This window comes from Protopterus annectens, chromosome 5.part0 (genome assembly GCF_019279795.1).
Source record: "Protopterus annectens isolate FY-2018-M chromosome 5.part0, PAN1.0, whole genome shotgun sequence".
Taxonomy (NCBI): domain Eukaryota; kingdom Metazoa; phylum Chordata; order Ceratodontiformes; family Protopteridae; genus Protopterus; species Protopterus annectens.
In genome coordinates this window covers 1,304,358,298-1,304,376,734 of record NC_056735.1, presented here as the reverse complement: position 1 = coordinate 1,304,376,734, position 18,437 = coordinate 1,304,358,298, and positions in this window count along the sequence as shown.

Sequence of the window (18,437 nt, the reverse complement as noted above, 5' to 3'; positions counted from 1 at the left end):
ATTCATAGAAGTTGGACAAGGCCCAAAAATAAGGACAATTTTAAATATTGCTCTTATAAACTTAGAAAGGTAATAAATAGAATAGTAGGTCTTGCATTAGTATGGATTTCTGAAGGGTATGAAATCTGAAACACAAATGTCTGTCATTATTTTCTAACTTCAGTCTTTAATGATTTGCTACTAATTTGCCAAAAAAAAAAAAAGACAATTTTATGAAAAATGGACCAAAAATGTGATGCAAAAATATAAAATAGCCAAACAATACAGCTGGAAACCTGTCAAAGAAGGGACACTTTTTTAATATTAGTACTGCTAACATGAGCAGCTGACAAAATAAAATAATCTACATGCATTTCTGAAATAAAAGTAATCTACAACTCTGATTATTACAGTTATTTCTTAATTGTAAACCCTCCACGTTTTCAGCCAAAATTCCCATTTTGTGGCGAGATTATTAGGGGAAGAGCAACATTTTGAGCCAAAATCGGGGACAGTTGAGAGGTTTGGATATGCCTAATTCTTTAAAGAACTTTATTTGCACGTACCTCTCAACCTGTTAATGCAGTAAATCTGGACAAGGCCAAATATACTTATAAACAGTACAAAAAAGTATTGTATAAACTGAGACAGTTGATAGAATAACAAGTCTTGCTTTAGCATGCATTTTTCTGAAGGTTATGAAGTCTGAAACTCAGTGTCTGTCATTATTTAGTGACTTAATTCCTAAATTATTTGCCAGAAAACCACACATTTAATGAGGAACAAACCAAAAATAAGAAGCAAAAATCTGTTCATTCTGTTCAAATCTGGACAGTTGAGAGGTATAGTTCAGCCGGGGCTGTCTTTGAGTTTGTTGCCCTTCCCCATCACAAAATCATGGTCGAATGGAGCCTCTTCCCTTCAGCTATTTCAATGAACCATTACTTGGCTATTTCACCCCATTTACCATAAACGCTAATGTGCATACTGCTTTACTTCTATGATGATTTGAGCTTCATTTGAAATTTTTATTTTGCATTTTACAGCACAAGCACTAAGACATCTGCTAAATAAAGCAATGCGATCTCACAATGAAAACAGATTTAGCATTACAACTTCTCTGCCCTTGAAACTCACATTCATTGAAACAGCATTGAAACCCACATTCAAAGAAAATACGTTTTGTCAGTGACAAATTTTGGGCTGTTTTCAAATCATAGGCCCCTTGCACATGAAACATACACGTGGTCTTTGATACACCTTTCTGATTTTATTAAATTATATTCCTTGTACAATATAGTACAGTTGTAGAGGGTGTTTTAAATTTGTTTTGAACATTTTTCCAGTAAACAATGAAACAAAATGCATGCACCAATAATGACAAAACTGCACAATTCAGAACATTTTTCCAGTAAACAATGAAAAAAATGCATGCACCAATAATGACAAAACTGCCCAATTCAGAACATTGCTATCATAAAAGTCTACTCAAACTTCTACAGTCCACCAGTATCAGTAAATATGCACAATCACTGAAGAACTAAAAGTCATCTAAATAATTTCACATTAAAGAAATCTGTAACTAATGAAGAGGTTGTTGCTAGCAAACAACATTATATTTCATCGTTTTATCTACAAATAAAGTGTCTGTTGCCCTTGAGGAATAAATTGCCTATGTTTCATTAAAAAATGCTAAGCTAGTATTATTACAATAGGGAACGAATGGCAAACTGATAACAGGTTCAGAGTTACTAGGTATCTTCATCAAAAAGGACTGCAGCATCCACCCCCTTTAAAATACAGTACAGTATCAGCAATGCATCTATCTACTGTGGGAGTAGAACCCACAGCCTTCTGCATCAAAAGCAAGTACACTACCTGTTGTGCTATTAACAATACAAGCAGATGCAGCATAAGTATCACTAAACTTTTTTCCCCTGCAGCTCTCAGATTCTTGTAAAATCTACTTGACACTCAACTGTATCTCTGAACTTTGCAGCACAAGAAATCTGGAAAAAGACAAAATTTAGGGGGGGGGGGCAAAAGACCAAAAAACAGGGACACATTTTAAACATTGCTTGTATAATGTTGGAAAGTTGCTAGAATAAAATGCTGTGTTACCACAATACATTTCACTGCCAAGTATTGAACCCAGGACCCTGTGCTAAACTATCAGAGCAACATACCACTATGCCAAATAAATTATCAATTTAACGAAAGAGGAAGACTAAAACTTAAATGGCTACATTCAGTGAATTCAGTTCTCACCATAGCTGTCAACATCTTAACACAAAACACCTGAACAAAGCCAATAATGGGGGAATACAGCCCCCAAACATATTCAGTGAATTCAGTTCTCACCGTAGCTCTCAACCTCTTAGCAAAAACACATAGACAAAGCCAGTAATGCGGGAATACAGCCCCCAAACATATTCAGTGAGTTCAGTTATCACCATAGCTCTCAACTTTGGCACAAAAAACCTGGAAGAAGCCAATAATGGGGGAATACAGTCCCACAAATAGGGACAAATTTCAAATATCCATCTTATAAACTTAGAAACTTGCTATAATAATAGGTTTTGTGTTACCATGTCCTTTCTGAAGAATATATAGTCTGAAATTCCAGTGCTTGTCATTTTTATTTATTTAACATTTGTTAACCAGGAAATCTGATTTTAAACAAAAGCCAATTTTTGGCAGAGGAAGAAACACTCCAGACACAAGTCTTTGTAAGAGGAGAGGACACCAGAGCAAACTGACACAAACACAGGAAGGACATGCAGACTCCACACAGAAAGCACCCCAGCCAAGAATCAAACCAGACAACCTGTAGCTGTTAGGCAACAATGCTACCACTGCACCACTATACGACTGGCTGTGCTGAGAAACAAAAATACAGAAACCACAGATTTTATGAGGAACAGAACAAATATGAGGCACAAATCTGCATTTTTTTTTACAAATGGTGGTGGGTCAGGCTCTTGCCATTTGGGCCCAAGGTACAGGGTTCAAGCCTTATTCTCTACCCACCACCATGTTGCAACTGGGGCATTTCACCCACCCACCCACACACACACACACACACACACACACACACACACACACACACACACACACACACACACACACACACACACTCCGTCTAAATCAGCAAGTACCTCTTACCTGCAAAGTCCATCAAAAGCAGCAAGCTCCATCATCAATCCATTCTTGCACCATCATCGCTGAGCTGTTAAATCCATGCAGTAGGCAAGCCCTTCCCGGGAGAGCACCTGAGGCTCATCCTATCTGTCCTGCGAGACCATCCCGCCTGCGGATGTTGCAGTCTGATCCCCTTCCAGTCTATGCAGTTCTAGACTGCTGGGAAAATGTAGACGTGCATGTTGTCTTTGTAATCTGGACTGCTCGTGGAGACAGTCTGGATTCTGTGCGCATGCTCCAGACTGGTTCACCAGCAGTCCGAATATCGGGAAATGCCGTGAGTGCGCATGTGTGATGTTCTGGGACTTGCGGTTGCTTTTATTATTTTCTTTTTGTTATTTTATTTTATATTTTGATTATTTTTTCTTGTTTTATAGCTAGGAGGGCTATGAGCTGCCCCTGCAAAATATTTATTCATCTTTACTTTTGTTACTTACATTTATTATAACCAAAAGCTACAAAATGTTTGCATCTCTCAATTGGGGAAGGAAGAGATGGAGAGAGGGAGGAGAAGATAAGAATATGAATTATTCATTTGCCACTTCATTAATAATCAACAGATCTTTTAGCAATTGGTTTAAAATATTTATTAACAATACCAAGCTGAGCATAGCAGCCTCCTCCTATAATTAATTCTAGTAACTGGTAAACATTCAGCACTGATTGGAACTGAAACATTTTGTTCTCACCACCTATTAATATACTTATATATGTTTTTGTATGATTTATTCTGTATTTATTCACTATGTTTTATGTTAAGTAGTATCTTTTCACTGATATTACATATAATTTTCTATCAATATTAATAAAGTCTCCACTAGATAAATTATTCATCACAGAGTACTATCAGATAGGTTCTATATTGCTGTTTATTTAGGTTATAGTCTGGTTAGGTAATGTTGGGTAGTCTGATAGGTTTTTTGCTTATCTATCGGATGAAGAATTTTGATAATTCCATGTCTGAAGTTAATATGTTCTACTTACAACTTAACTATTATTTCTTTATTATTTTTTATAATTCATCCTGAACTATTAGATCTTATGCTCCCAAAATTTAGAAGACTTTGTTACCTGTTATGATTGATTGGCTGTGTTTTCCCCCCTTTATTTTATAGTGGTGAGAGACAGAGGAAAAGTAGAAATAAATAGGAAAATGACAAGTTATCATAGGTTCATAGGTAGGTACTAAACTATTAGCCCTAGGGTCTATACAAGCCTAGCCAAAAAAGGTACCCTGTCTTTCGCCACCCAAGAAAATTATTTTCCTGTGCCCCTGTTGAGCATAGCCACAGAGGTGATCCCCTGGGTGAATTTCTTATTTCCCATCCAATCATTAAGATTTGTCTTGAAGAGTGCTAATGAGGAGCTTTGTTTGATATAGACAGGTAGTTTGTTCCAGAGTATGGGAAGTCTCTGGGACAGGAATCTATCCCTCCAGCATGTTTGGTTTATTGTGGTGACAAGGTTTAGGTCCCCAGAGCGTGTAGCTTGGAGGGATTGGGATTTCTTTAAGTGGAGCATGTCCAACAGCTCTGGGTTTGACATAGCTTTGTATGTTAGGCAGAGATCGCCTCTGAGCAGGAGATATTAGACAAAGTAACGCTGGAATTTTTTGAGATGGTCTGCATAGGGCATCTGTTTGAAGCTGGTAATCCTCTTTGTGAGGTATGTCTGCAGCCTTTTCAGTTGTTGTAGATGTCTTGTGAGGTGCATACCAAAAGGGGCGTTGTACTCTATAATGGGTCTGAGTGATGAGTAGAGGGGAACAATGACCTCTTTTTTCCTGGATGATTTTCTGACTACTATGGCAATGTGATTATCAAAGGAGAGACTACTGTCCACCTGTGTCCCAAGGTCTGTTATCACACTTTCAGTGTTAAGTAGACTACCACCTATGTGGTAGCTCATGGGTACAGAGTTTTTACCAAAGAGGATGACAATGCACTTTTTGGCAATGAGCTTCAAGCCATGGCTTTGACACCAGGTATCTGTCTCAGTGAGGCCCTTTTGTAGGATGTCCACATCATTAGGAGTTTCAGTTATGGCTCCTAGTTTGCAGTCATCTGCAAATTTCATTAGCCAAAGACCTTCTGTGTTAGCCTGTGCTTCAGAAAAGTAGATACCAAACAGGAGAGGACCCAGGACTGAACCCTGTGGTACTCCACTTGTCACTGGTCTGAAGTCGGATTTAGAGTCTGCTACTTTCACAGTGTGGGTTCTGTCAGTGAGCCAGTTGGCAACCCACCTTGTGACATAGGGATTTATACCTAGTTTAGTGAGTTTATCTATAATTCCAGAGTGGGGAATGATGGCAAAAGCCTTGGCAAGATCTAGATAGGCAGTGTGAACCACCTTACCCTCGTCTACGGCTTTGGTGACTGCTTCAAAGAAGTCAATCAGGTTTAGGAGACATAATATGCCTTTTACAAACCCGAACTGGGTGGGGTCCAGAGTTTGGAGATTACCAATGTCTTTGTTTATAGGTTCCATGATGATATGTTCCATGACCTTGCAGACCAGGCTCATTAGGTTAATGGGGTGGAAGTTCCCAGGGTCCTTGGTGGGTCCCCCTTTGTGGAGTGGGATAACCATTGCTGTGCACCATTCAGTGGGCACAAAGCCTGAGGTGTGGCTATGATTGAACATGGTGCTTAGGTGGGGTGCCAGTTCATTCTGTAGTTCATGTAGAATGCAGCCTGGGATGTCCGGTCCCATGGATGCTGTGTTGTTGGCTTTGGAGGGTGTGATTTTTACCTGTGCAGCCATGATTACAGGAACTTTGCATTCTTTCGGTATAGAGATGGGCCCTTTAGGGGGTGAGGGGGGGGGGTAAAGTTAGCACTGAACCTATCTGCCAGAATGTTGGCAATATCAGTTGGTTCTGTATATTTAGTGCCATTGTGCTGTAACTCAGAGCAGATCTGAGTGTTGCCATTGGGATTCTTGACATAGCTATAGAATGCTTTGTGGTTGCCTTTAGAATCAGTGGCGATTTTGCTTTCATAACTAGCATTGGAAGTTATCATTTGCATATAGATGGACTTAACACTGCTATCTTTTAATGTTAATGGTTTAAATAATCCAAGGAAAAGATAAAATTTAATAAGATATCTAAACAATAATAAAGCATAAGTTGTTTTCCTTCAAGAAACTCATTTTAAGCAAACATAAAAAGATATTTGGAACACTGATGACTTTATAATTCTTGCTCAATCTTCTTTTAAAACTTATAGAAGAAGAGTCATGATACATTGGAAGAAAACTATAGATATCCCACAAATTCTTTAGAAATATGAAGACCAAGATGACCTTTTTTACTCTTATAGTCTTAAAGTTTAACAAGAGATTGTGAGCTTTAGTTAGCCTCTATTGGTTTCCTGGTATGGGAAAAACTCTTGCCAGAAAGCATTTAGATTTTATTCTTAGTAACTATAAAGGTAATTTAATATGGGGGGGTTAATTGTATACTGGAAAATTCTGACACCACCAATAAGAGAAAATTAAGGCTGACTTCCACTGAGAAAACTAAAATGGGTTGTTCTTTTACATATTACATTTAATATGGAAGACCCTAACTCTCTCTCCTTTTCTCACCAGGATTATAAATATGGTACACAGACCAGAATAAATAGTCATGGTTTCCCATGACTTAATTTCTAGGATATCAAACTTTAATATCAGTCCTTGTCCTATATCTGATCATGATGCTCTTATTTTTAAGATTCAAACTAATCTTACAAGATTAACCTTTTCAACCAGAATACCGGCATATATAACTAAACTTAAAGAGTTTAAACCATCATTAATATCCAAATTAAATTTATTTTTGGAGTCAAATATCTCTTCTTGATGGGATTCATTAAAAGCTTACATTTATAAATAATGATAAAATTCTGTCTTGGTATAAGAATAAAATTAAAGAATGTGATTCAGAACTTCAAAAAATTGAATCTCAACTCCTAGTGGCTAAATCTAAGTTATCTAAAAACAGTAATTCTAATATAAAAGAAATAGAAGCAGCAAGTGATACCTCAACATTCTATCTTACAAATCAAATTTGGCTTTGGAAAGATTAAAACTGAACTCATATTCTTCATCACTCAATCATATGAATAATTTATCTATAAGAGTCAAAATGCAATCAAAAATTAATATTTTAGAGATTAGGCATGAGGGATCTAAGAAAAATACTTCTGATATTGGTCACATTCTATGATGCTTTTAGATTTTATAATACTCTTCATAACAAAGTCCCTATTTTTGCTGTTACAACTTCAATATTAAATCTTGGATTTCTTAATATTAAGGAAATACCAACGTAATTAAAAGTTGAATTACAAAAACATATTTCTTATAACAAAATTGTGGATAAAATAAAACAAAAAAATTAAAAAACAATAAAAGTCCCCAATATGGGTGGAATAATAATAGAGGTCTTTAACATTTTCTTCCTTCTTTTCATAAAACTTTAACTGAAATTAAATATCAAAAAAATTCCTTCTTCTTGGAAATATTCATTAAGTACTCCTATATATGTTCTTTTTATAGATTCCAAGATCTTCATGTCCATTGTTACTGACAGAATAAAATAACCCTTTGCTAATATAATTAAGTCTGACCAGAAAGAGTTTATACATATAAGACAAGCTCACAATAATATTAGATGTATATTAACTCTCATTGATATTGTTGAATAGAAAGAATGAGATTTAATAATCAGCTAAGACACTGAAAAAGCCTTTAACTCTTTGAATTGGAATTACTTATTTAATATTCTAAAATTATTTGATTGTCCCCATGTTTCATTTCTCTCTTAAAGAATATTTACAACAATAAGTTAGCTGATGTTAAAATTGGTCCCTTTACTTTAGAATTCATTCTGCTAACTAAAGGTACTAAACACGGTTGTTCACATCCTCCAAATTTATTTGCCCATGTTATTGAGAATTTTGATACTTTATTCTGAACAAATTCAAAAATTGTTGGTCTTGTATTTAATCAATATTCTTCTAAAATTACGTTGTTTGCAGATGATTTGTTACTACCCAATTTAAGATCAACCCTTTCAGAATAAAAATCCTCAATACATTTATTCCACTCCATCTCTGGTCTTCATTTTAATCAATCAAAATCTAAATTTATAATACTAAATAAAAAGGAAAAACATTCAAGTACGTAAAAAACACATTATTGGGAAAGAAACCTCATCATTTTGACTACTTGGGTATTGGTCTACTACAGTCTAAATAAGAAATCATTGCTAATTATAATATCATAAAAAATCTTATTTTTAAATGGTACAAGGTTTTTATTTCTTTTGAAGGTAGGTTTCAGTTAATAATGATGGTTCTTTTACCCAAAATATTATATATAGTTCAAGCTATGTCTCTCTTCCCAGAAAAAAAAAAATATTAATCAGATAAATAAACAGCTATTCAAATTTCTTTGGTTCTCTAATAAAAATAGAACAGCTCTTTTTCATCATATCAGGCCATGTGATCATGGAGGAATCAATTTTCCAGGTGATGATACTTATGAAGATGAAGACAGAAGTAGTGAACCAACCACCAGGACCTTTTAGCAAAACTGTTCTTGTAGCTGAAATATCTAAAATCGATGATAAAGTTCCACCTTAGGCATTAAACAAAACTGTCCATGAAACTGCACCAGAAACTACAATGTCTTCAATGATGTAAAAAGATGCTGCTCCGTAGTAAAATCAAGCTATCTTTTATTAATGAACAGAGAATAAGCGCTTTCACGTGGTAACACCACGCTTCTTCAGATTTAATTTATCCAGTATACAGGCATAGCCATTTATAGCACCAAGCGGGAAATTAATCAATTAGCTAAGCACTTACATAATTAATTCAATTTGGTATACGTTGCTAAGCATCCGTTGTATTACAAACATCTCAATACTGTGTGTATATTTCTCACAAAGAGACATGAATAACCACGTGAACATCAGCTGAAAACTATGAAATCATAAATATTACATTCATTCAACTTGCTTGCTGATATTCTTTATATATACATAGCATTGACTTTCATTTAAAACAACTACGGAGGCTAGCCCAATGACAAGCCTCCTAAATAGTATAATAATACTAGGAAACCACAAACAGCAAACCTAGTTCAATAAAGACGTAGTGATCAAGACGATGGTAATGATTAAGTCGTTCTTACAAGAAGCAATAACATGTACACAATGAATGTAAAGTCATTAAAAAGGCCCTGTTCGTACGATATTAGGTCTAAATGTTCATTCATGTTAATAAACACGTATTATATTCTATACTAAAAAATATATATATTTAAAAACAGCAAAAAACTTAACTAACCTATGTACATGCCTGTGGTTTAGCTAAAGAAGGGGAATTTGAACAGACAAACTGTAACATTCCATTACATAGCATTCTTAGGAAGACTAGACCCTACTTCATATGCATGTCATAAATATAAAAAATTTTTTATAAAAAATATTTTTTATGAAAACTATAAGTCCACTAGATAGTGAACCATGATTATACATGAAGCTTATAATCCTTTTACATCACTAGACTAAAGGTCCTTAATTATATCTACATCTATACAATATGAAAAAAATGAAAAAAATGAAAAAATATATATGTATACCATAAGATATTCTGTTCACAAACTGGGAAAGCCAACAACACAAGAACTGAAGATGGTGAGTGAAAGGAAAACTGCTCTTACAACTGGTAAAACCTCACGATAGTTTATTGAACAATTCCACACGACTGGTTAAGCGCTTTCGACTGGTGATCAGTCTTCATCAGAACAAACAACACATATCATCCCAAAGTATTTATACACATCCTAAATCACCTTAATTGATGTTTAACTAATTAAAATCCCGCCAAAAAGTTTAAAGCCATATTACACATTTACTATAATACACTGTAAGTAAACCAACCTTCAATCAAGATGTGACTTTCAAATACACATGTAATATAATAATATATACAATAGTAATATATGCAGTAATATATACGATTGGGTAAAACCTCTTGGTGTAACTGTAAATATCCGTATAACTATCTAATAAAAAATCTAATAAAAAATAATAATAATAATATATATAAATATATGCACTTCACTAGTGTGATAAAGTTAAAAATCCCAGTAACAAACCTAAGAGTTGAAATTTACTCTAAAGCTAAAAAGGTTTTATACTTATAAAATCATTGAGACCAGGTGGTCTCGTGGAATCCTAGGATTTGCCATTTACTTTAAGGCTAATTTCATTTTCCAGTCACCCCAAATGGGCGAACATCTATCTGTTCTACAATGGAAAACAAAAAACCATGTTCCTCACCTTTATCCAAGATGTGTCTGTACAATGCATTTTTGGTATCTTGTTTCCCTATTTTATGCATGTTCAGAATGTGTCTGTTCAGCTGTCTCTCTGTCTTGCCTATGTAATGGGCGTTGCATAGTTTACAGACTGCCAGATAGACCACATGTTTTGTTCTACAGTTACCACATTTGCTTTTTATAGTAGTATGACACAAATCATTAAGTTGAATAGTCTTGTTAGAATTGATGTTAGAATGAATGAATGAATAGAATGCTCACAATATAGTGGACAGAAAAAATAAGAAAATTCAACGTGACATTGAGGCCCACAAAAATGATAGAGCGTACATATGGCCCAACCATAAGGACATAGATTCACACAATAAACAACCTACAAGAAGAAGTGAATTTAGGAAATCACATAAAGAAGAAAATTTTCAGGGGGGGAGATTCTACCCAGCTTGGAGGGTTCCCAACCAATGGCACAAGAAATAGATAGGGACGACAAGTATACACATACACACACTCATGTCACACAGGACGATATCCCCTCAACGAGACAATTGGATTACCCTAGTGACCTGGGGACACAAGCGAGTATTTGTAGTGAAGCTGCAGACAATGACAAAAAGCCTAGTATCGTTGTACGATGGATTCAAGGTGTACAATTATACCTCTGTAGAGGTAGACAATATAAGTGCCCAAATGCTAAGCAAAGGGATGAAGTTTATTCCCATGTGTGGATGGAACTTAATCGATTGTATTAAGGAAGTGAAAAATACACCAGGAGACTCAATCTGGCTTTAACATTTGATAATAAGATGGAATCTAATTTAGCAGTCAGGGATACAGCTGTATCAGTGTGCAAGAAAAGAGTAATGCATACCAGCATTCAATCCACATGTGCACAATTACGAACAATTGGTTTGCAGTGACATATACTGGACATATCACAACATGAAAAACAGGTCCACAAACATCCAGACAACTTAACAAGTAAAGAAAGGAATTGTTTGTCGAATTCATGAACAATAGAAACATCAGGATCATGAAACCCGACAAAGGAGGCGGGCAGTTATCTTCTCTTCAGAAGATTATAACCAGGAAATACTCAGTATTCTTCATCATTCAGGAAACTATGAACATATTTCATTGAATCAGGTCAATATAGGCCATCAACGATAGATCTTATAATAGAAGAATTTCTCATTGACAACAGGATATCAAATGACACGATATTTTTGTGAAAGAGGATCATCCAGTTCTAGCCAAAATGGTTGGTATTCAAGTTACATAAATCCATTGACCAACCACCCTTTCACCAATTGTATCTGGTTCCAGATCAAAACCTACAGATTAGGGAAACTTATAGACAATTGGGTAAAGAAGGTTTACGACAACATCCCCACATTATCAAAGACTCATGGAGGTTCTTGGGTACCATCACCAAAGACTTGTGGGAAACTAATTTGATCTATCTTACAGTGGATGTAGTTGACCTCTTTTCCAGTATCCCTAAGACTGAAGGACTGGAATTTTTGAAAAGAGTCTGACTAGATACACCGATTTTTCCTGGGGAAAATCAGCATCATTTGTGACATGATGTCACTGGTGTTAGATCACAACTATATCTCCTTTCAAGGTGAATTTTTCAGGCAGACAAGGAGTGGCGATGGGAGCATCATGTGCTCCCATCTTTGCAATTTGGTCATGGCTGAATGGGAATCGTGTATGTGTTCAACAGCCCTTTCTACAAAGATATCATAACATACATTAGATATTTGGATGACATTTTTATTCTATGGAAGGCCTCTGAGGATAGGTTACTAGAATTTATGGAGTACCTAAACAAGACAGTCAATTCTTGAAATTCACTTATGAATACAGTTACCATGAAATATCATTTTGGATGTAGCATTGAGTCATAACAATCAAGGGTTCATCTCTAGGGTGCATAGGAAACCCACTTTTTCCAATGATTACGTCCATTATAGTAGTAACCATCCCCCCCATGTATTTCAGAATGTCATAAAAGGCCAATGTGTACGCGTAGCAAGAATGTCTTCTAACAAAATAATCTTGGAAAAGGAGCTTAATACCATCAAAGAAATGTTTTTGAGTAGAGCTTACCCTGAAAAGATGGTCTTGGAGGTCATCAGTTATGTGTACAATGAATGGGGTAATAAATATCCACCCCTATTAGGTGCATATCAGATGGACAAAAAAGTAGGAATTTGTAGTGAAACATCAGGAAGAGTGTCCTTATGTACACCCCGACCACACATATTATAAAGGAAATATTGGAAAGGCATTGGTCAACACTTAGAGTATTGGACAAGGAAGAGCTATTGGGTAGTAAACCAAGATGTGTATATAAAACTGCCCCAAATATAAAAAGGCTATTAGAAAAAGCCGATAATAAGGCAGAAAGATCAAAGCATGGATCACATAAGGGTACAGTTAAATGCGGGAACTGCAAACAGTGTAAATACATTAATTCTAACAAGACTATTCAACTTAATGATTTGTGTCATACTACTATAAAAAGCAAATGTGGTAACTGTAGAACAAAACATGTGGTCTATCTGGCAGTCTGTAACTATGCAACGCCCATTACATAGGCAAGACAGAGAGACAGCTGAACAGACGATTCTTAACATGCATAAAATAGGAAACAAGATACCAAAATGCATTGTACAGACACATCTTGGATAAAGGTGAGGAACATGGTTTTTTGTTTTCCATTGTAGAACAGATAGATGTTCCCATTTGGGGGTGACTGGAAAATGAAATTAGCCGCCATAAAGTAAATGGCAAATCCTAACGGATTCCACGAGACCACCTGGTCTCAATGATTTTATAAGTATAAAACCTTTTTAGCTTTAGAGTAAATTTCAACTCTTAGGTTTGTTACTGATTTTAACTTTATCACACAAGTGAAGTGCATATATTTATATATATTATTATTATTATTTTTATTAGATTTTTATTAGATAGTTATAATGGATATTTACAGTTACACCAAGAGGTTTTACCCACCGTATATATTACTGCATATATTACTATTGTATATATTATTATATTACATGTGTATTTGAAAGTCACATCTTGATTGAAGGTTGGTTTACTTACAGTGTATTATAGTAAATGTGTAATATGGCTTTAAACTTTTTGGCGGGATTTTAATTAGTTAAACATCAATTAAGGTGATTTAGGATGTGTATAAATACTTTGGGATGATATGTGTTGTTTGTTCTGATGAAGACTGATCACCAGTCGAAAGCGCTTAACCAGTCGTGTGGAATTGTTCAATAAACTATCGTGAGGTTTTACCAGTTGTAAGAGCAGTTTTCCTTTCACATACCATAAGATATGTTACTCATCTCAACCATCAAAGTAAATGGTTAATTATATCAAACCATTCATATCATGGATGTCACTGAAGCATAAGAATACGAGAATATGAAACCAAATCCTAAAGAAATAAATATGGAAATAAAGATACAAGGAAATAACGCAATAAAAAACCCTATATGGCATGTTTGACTACCCAATATTGGTCAAATCTAAGGGTCTCTATTTAACCATATCATAAGTCTGATAGTAAAAAGTTCTATCTAGATAACAACACCGGCTTTAAAGGCTTCTTGTAAGAACGACTTAATCATTACCATCGTCTTGATCACTACGTCTTTATTGAACTAGGTTTGCTGTTTGTGGTTTCCTAGTATTATTATACTATTTAGGAGGCTTGTCATTGGGCTAGCCTCCGTAGTTGTTTTAAATGAAAGTCAATGCTATGTATATATAAAGAATATCAGCAAGCAAGTTGAATGAATGTAATATTTATGATTTCATAGTTTTCAGCTGATGTTCACGTGGTTATTCATGTCTCTTTGTGAGAAATATACACACAGTATTGAGATGTTTGTAGTACAACGGATGCTTAGCAACGTATACCAAATTGAATTAATTATGTAAGTGCTTAGCTAATTGATTAATTTCCCGCGCTTGGTGCTATAAATGGCTATGCCTGTATACTGGATAAATTAAATCTGAAGAAGCGTGGTGTTACCACGTGAAAGCGCTTATTCTCTGTTCATTAATAAAAGATAGCTTGATTTTACTACGGAGCAGCATCTTTTTACATCATTGAAGACATTGTAGTTTCTGGTGCAGTTTCATGGACAGTTTTGTTTAATGCCTAAGGTGGAACTTTATCATCGATTTTAGATATTTCAGCTACAAGAACAGTTTTGCTAAAAGGTCCTGGTGGTTGGTTCACTACTTCTGTCTTCATCTTCATATACCCTTTTTTTGGTGTGTGAACCATTGAACAGCGTTACCGGCTTTTTTCATCCAGTTTTGTCTCTTCTTTTTGGTCGGTACACTCCGTACACCATGGATACAGCCATTCATTCTGAACCGGAGTCGAGGGAAACAGCATCTGTTTGGAAAGGATTGCTACATTCCAACGATAACCCTTTATTGTCTCTGGATTTATCGAAAGATATGAACGAAGTACAGCCTCAAACTAACGGTGAGAATCTTACGGAGTTTTTTCCTATGTTAAAACTGTTAGAAGATAATCTTTACCAACTGCAAAAATATGTTTGGCAGCGGTTCCATTTAGAAGCGTGCCTACATTTTAAAATAGTCCCCAGGGGTATGAGGGTATTTTGTATGCCCACCTATGGGGACTCGCATCCTCTACTACTGAAACGCTGGCAAGATCTAAATATTGAACTAGGATTTAGCTACGCCAAGTTAATGATAGACTATTTCTTGCCTTTAGAAAAGGAGCTAAGGGACAAGACTGATGTTCTATATAAACAGTTAACTGAACGCTTTACATCCAGTTTTTGTACGGACAAAATCAACCATTTGTTTGTACAGATTAATATGTTCAGCGACAGGCTGAAAACCACCAAGCAAAAGAAACTAACACGGGACTTCAATGACTTTAAAAGGGGCCAAGTCTTCATTTGGCCGCGACATCAAACTACATCTGTTGCCAACACTGAAGCTGCTGTCGATCATTCAGGTAGGCTTCCCCCTCTCAATTCCACATATGCCCGTGTTGCACAACCTTTGCCTCTTCCATCTTCTTATTCAACACAGATGGAAGGACTAGCATCCACCACACTCAACAGCCCACACATAGCTGTTGAGCTAAGTGATACGCCTCCTCCTAATCAGGAAGCTTTTAACACTCGTGTTTCAACACATCCGACTGGTACTATTCCCAAGAATACTACTACCATGACTTCCTCTTCTGGGGCTTTTTTACCGTATCTCAAGAAGCAAGTCACTCAATACAACAGAGGGAGATCTCACAGCAGAGACTCCCGCAAAAGGAAGAATTCGATAGAACAGTATCCTTTGAACAGAAGGAGGAAGAACTGACACATAATATTCTGTTCAATCTCTCTAGTGTTCCTTTGGACTCTTGTAGTGTTAGTGTATTGAATAAAGGTCTTAATTATATACCAGCTGTAAATGCAAAGTTGACAGAGACTTTGATTGACTTGAGAATGTTCTGCAGGAACGTATGTTTAAAGTTGTTTTTTAAAACTGACATGACCAACAATGAGGATACTAAATATACATCACATTACAAGGTTAATAGTACTTTTACACCTACCATGCCCCCCCATGTTGAATGCTTTCTAAAAGCTTGCGAATATCAATATTATAAAATTTTTAATGATAATAGTAAGAAAGGGAGATATTTTAATCTCAGTCCCTCAGAATTTAGTAGTTTAAATCATCTCAAACAAGACCCTAGAATAGTAATAAAACCAGCTGATAAGGGAGGAGGGGTCGTTGTATTAGATAGTGATGAATATTTGAGAGGTATGCAACTCTTGCTATCAGAAGAAAACACCTATACAACGATCACTCATAAGGAGGTGCTTCAAATCATTAGCAGGGTGCATGATACTGTCTATGATCTAGTCATATGCCGTCAGATTAGTCAGGAGATTTACAATTTCCTATACATAGAGTTTCCTACGATACCCATTATCAAGGGCCTCCCTAAAATACATAAGGAGGTCACACCGATTCCTTACAGACCCATAGTATCAGGGGATAACTGGGTGACAGCCCATATATCTGAGTTTGTGGAGGATATGTTGAGACCAGTTGTTAATCAGTTTCCCACCATATTAAGAGACACTTATGACCTTTTAGATACTGTCAAGGACATTAAGCTAGATATTAGTCAGCAGCATTTATTTATTGCCCTAGATGTCAAAAGCTTGTTTACATCAATACCTAATATTGAAGGGATGGAGAACATTAGGCAACTTTTGAACAAAGAAACTTCATACAGTAATGACAGGAACATCTTGATAAGTCAACTATTAGAACTCATCTTATATAATAATGTGTTCTTATTTGGAGATAGGTATTATGTACAGAAATGGGGGGTAGCCATGGGCACCCCCTGTGCTAATACCTATGCTAATTTGGTTGTCTTATGGTGGGAAAAGCAGTTCCTTTTTTCTCATGAAAGCTTCAGGCATATCAAACTGTATAGGCGTTTTGTAGATGATATCATTATCATATGGGAAGGCACTTTGGCATTGTTTGAGGCTTTCCCGAATTATTTAGAAACTACTAGCAACTTTTTAAGATTCACCCTTGAGTCATCCATTACCCACATTAATTTCTTAGACGTGACACTCAGTTTTACATCTGAAGGAGGCATCATTTCAACTCTATATAGGAAACCTTTGTGGCGTAATTCGCTACTCACATTTGACAGCATGCACCCCAGACATGTGTTTCATGGGATAATTAAGAGTCAATTCTTGAGAATTATGAAACTTTGCAGTAGAGATGTTGACATCATTAGAGAGGCTCAAGTTTTAGAAGAACTGTTTATCAACAGAGGTTATGATCCTGCAATGGTTGGGGACATTAAATATAATGTATTGAGACATAGAATACCTATGGAACCACCTAGACTTAAACCGATAACTCGGGTGACATGGAATTACAACAGAATGATATCTTTTCACAGTAATGTGGTTAAGTATGTAACCACATATACTAGTGACATCAATAAGTTACAGCAAGTCGTCCGAGACGATTGGCATATATTGACTACAGATGCCAACACAAGAGAATTGTTAGGCAAGAATCCAGTTTTTCTGTACAAGAACAGCAAAAACCTAAAGAGGATTCTATGTGGTGATACACACACCACAATAGAAGGTCATAAAGTGACTTCCCTAATTTCCTATAAACAAGGCACATTTCCATGCTATAGTTGTAACAGATGCAACTATATTACCAAGGAACAACTATTTGAACACCCCACCATGGACTACGTCTTTAAACCACATTTTTTTGCCAATTGCAATACCAGTAATGTCATATATCTTGCCACCTGTATTAAATGTAAAGCGTTCTATGTAGGCCTAACTAAAAGGAAACTGCATGAGCGCATATACAACCATCTATATGACATTAGGAAGAAGGTTGAAGTTAATGCATTAGCGAAACATGTTATGGACTATCCATCGCATTCCTTCACCTTTAGGGTTTTACAAATAGTAACTGATAATGTTAGGGAAGGAAACAAGGAAAATAATTTGGCCACTAATGAACTATATTGGATTCTGAAATTAGGAGCCCATATAACACCGGGGATTAACAGTTCCATATCTTTAAAGCCGGTGTTGTTATCTAGATAGAACTTTTTACTATCAGACTTATGATATGGTTAAATAGAGACCCTTAGATTTGACCAATATTGGGTAGTCAAACATGCCATATAGGGTTTTTTATTGCGTTATTTCCTTGTATCTTTATTTCCATATTTATTTCTTTAGGATTTGGTTTCATATTCTCGTATTCTTATGCTTCAGTGACATCCATGATATGAATGGTTTGATATAATTAACCATTTACTTTGATGGTTG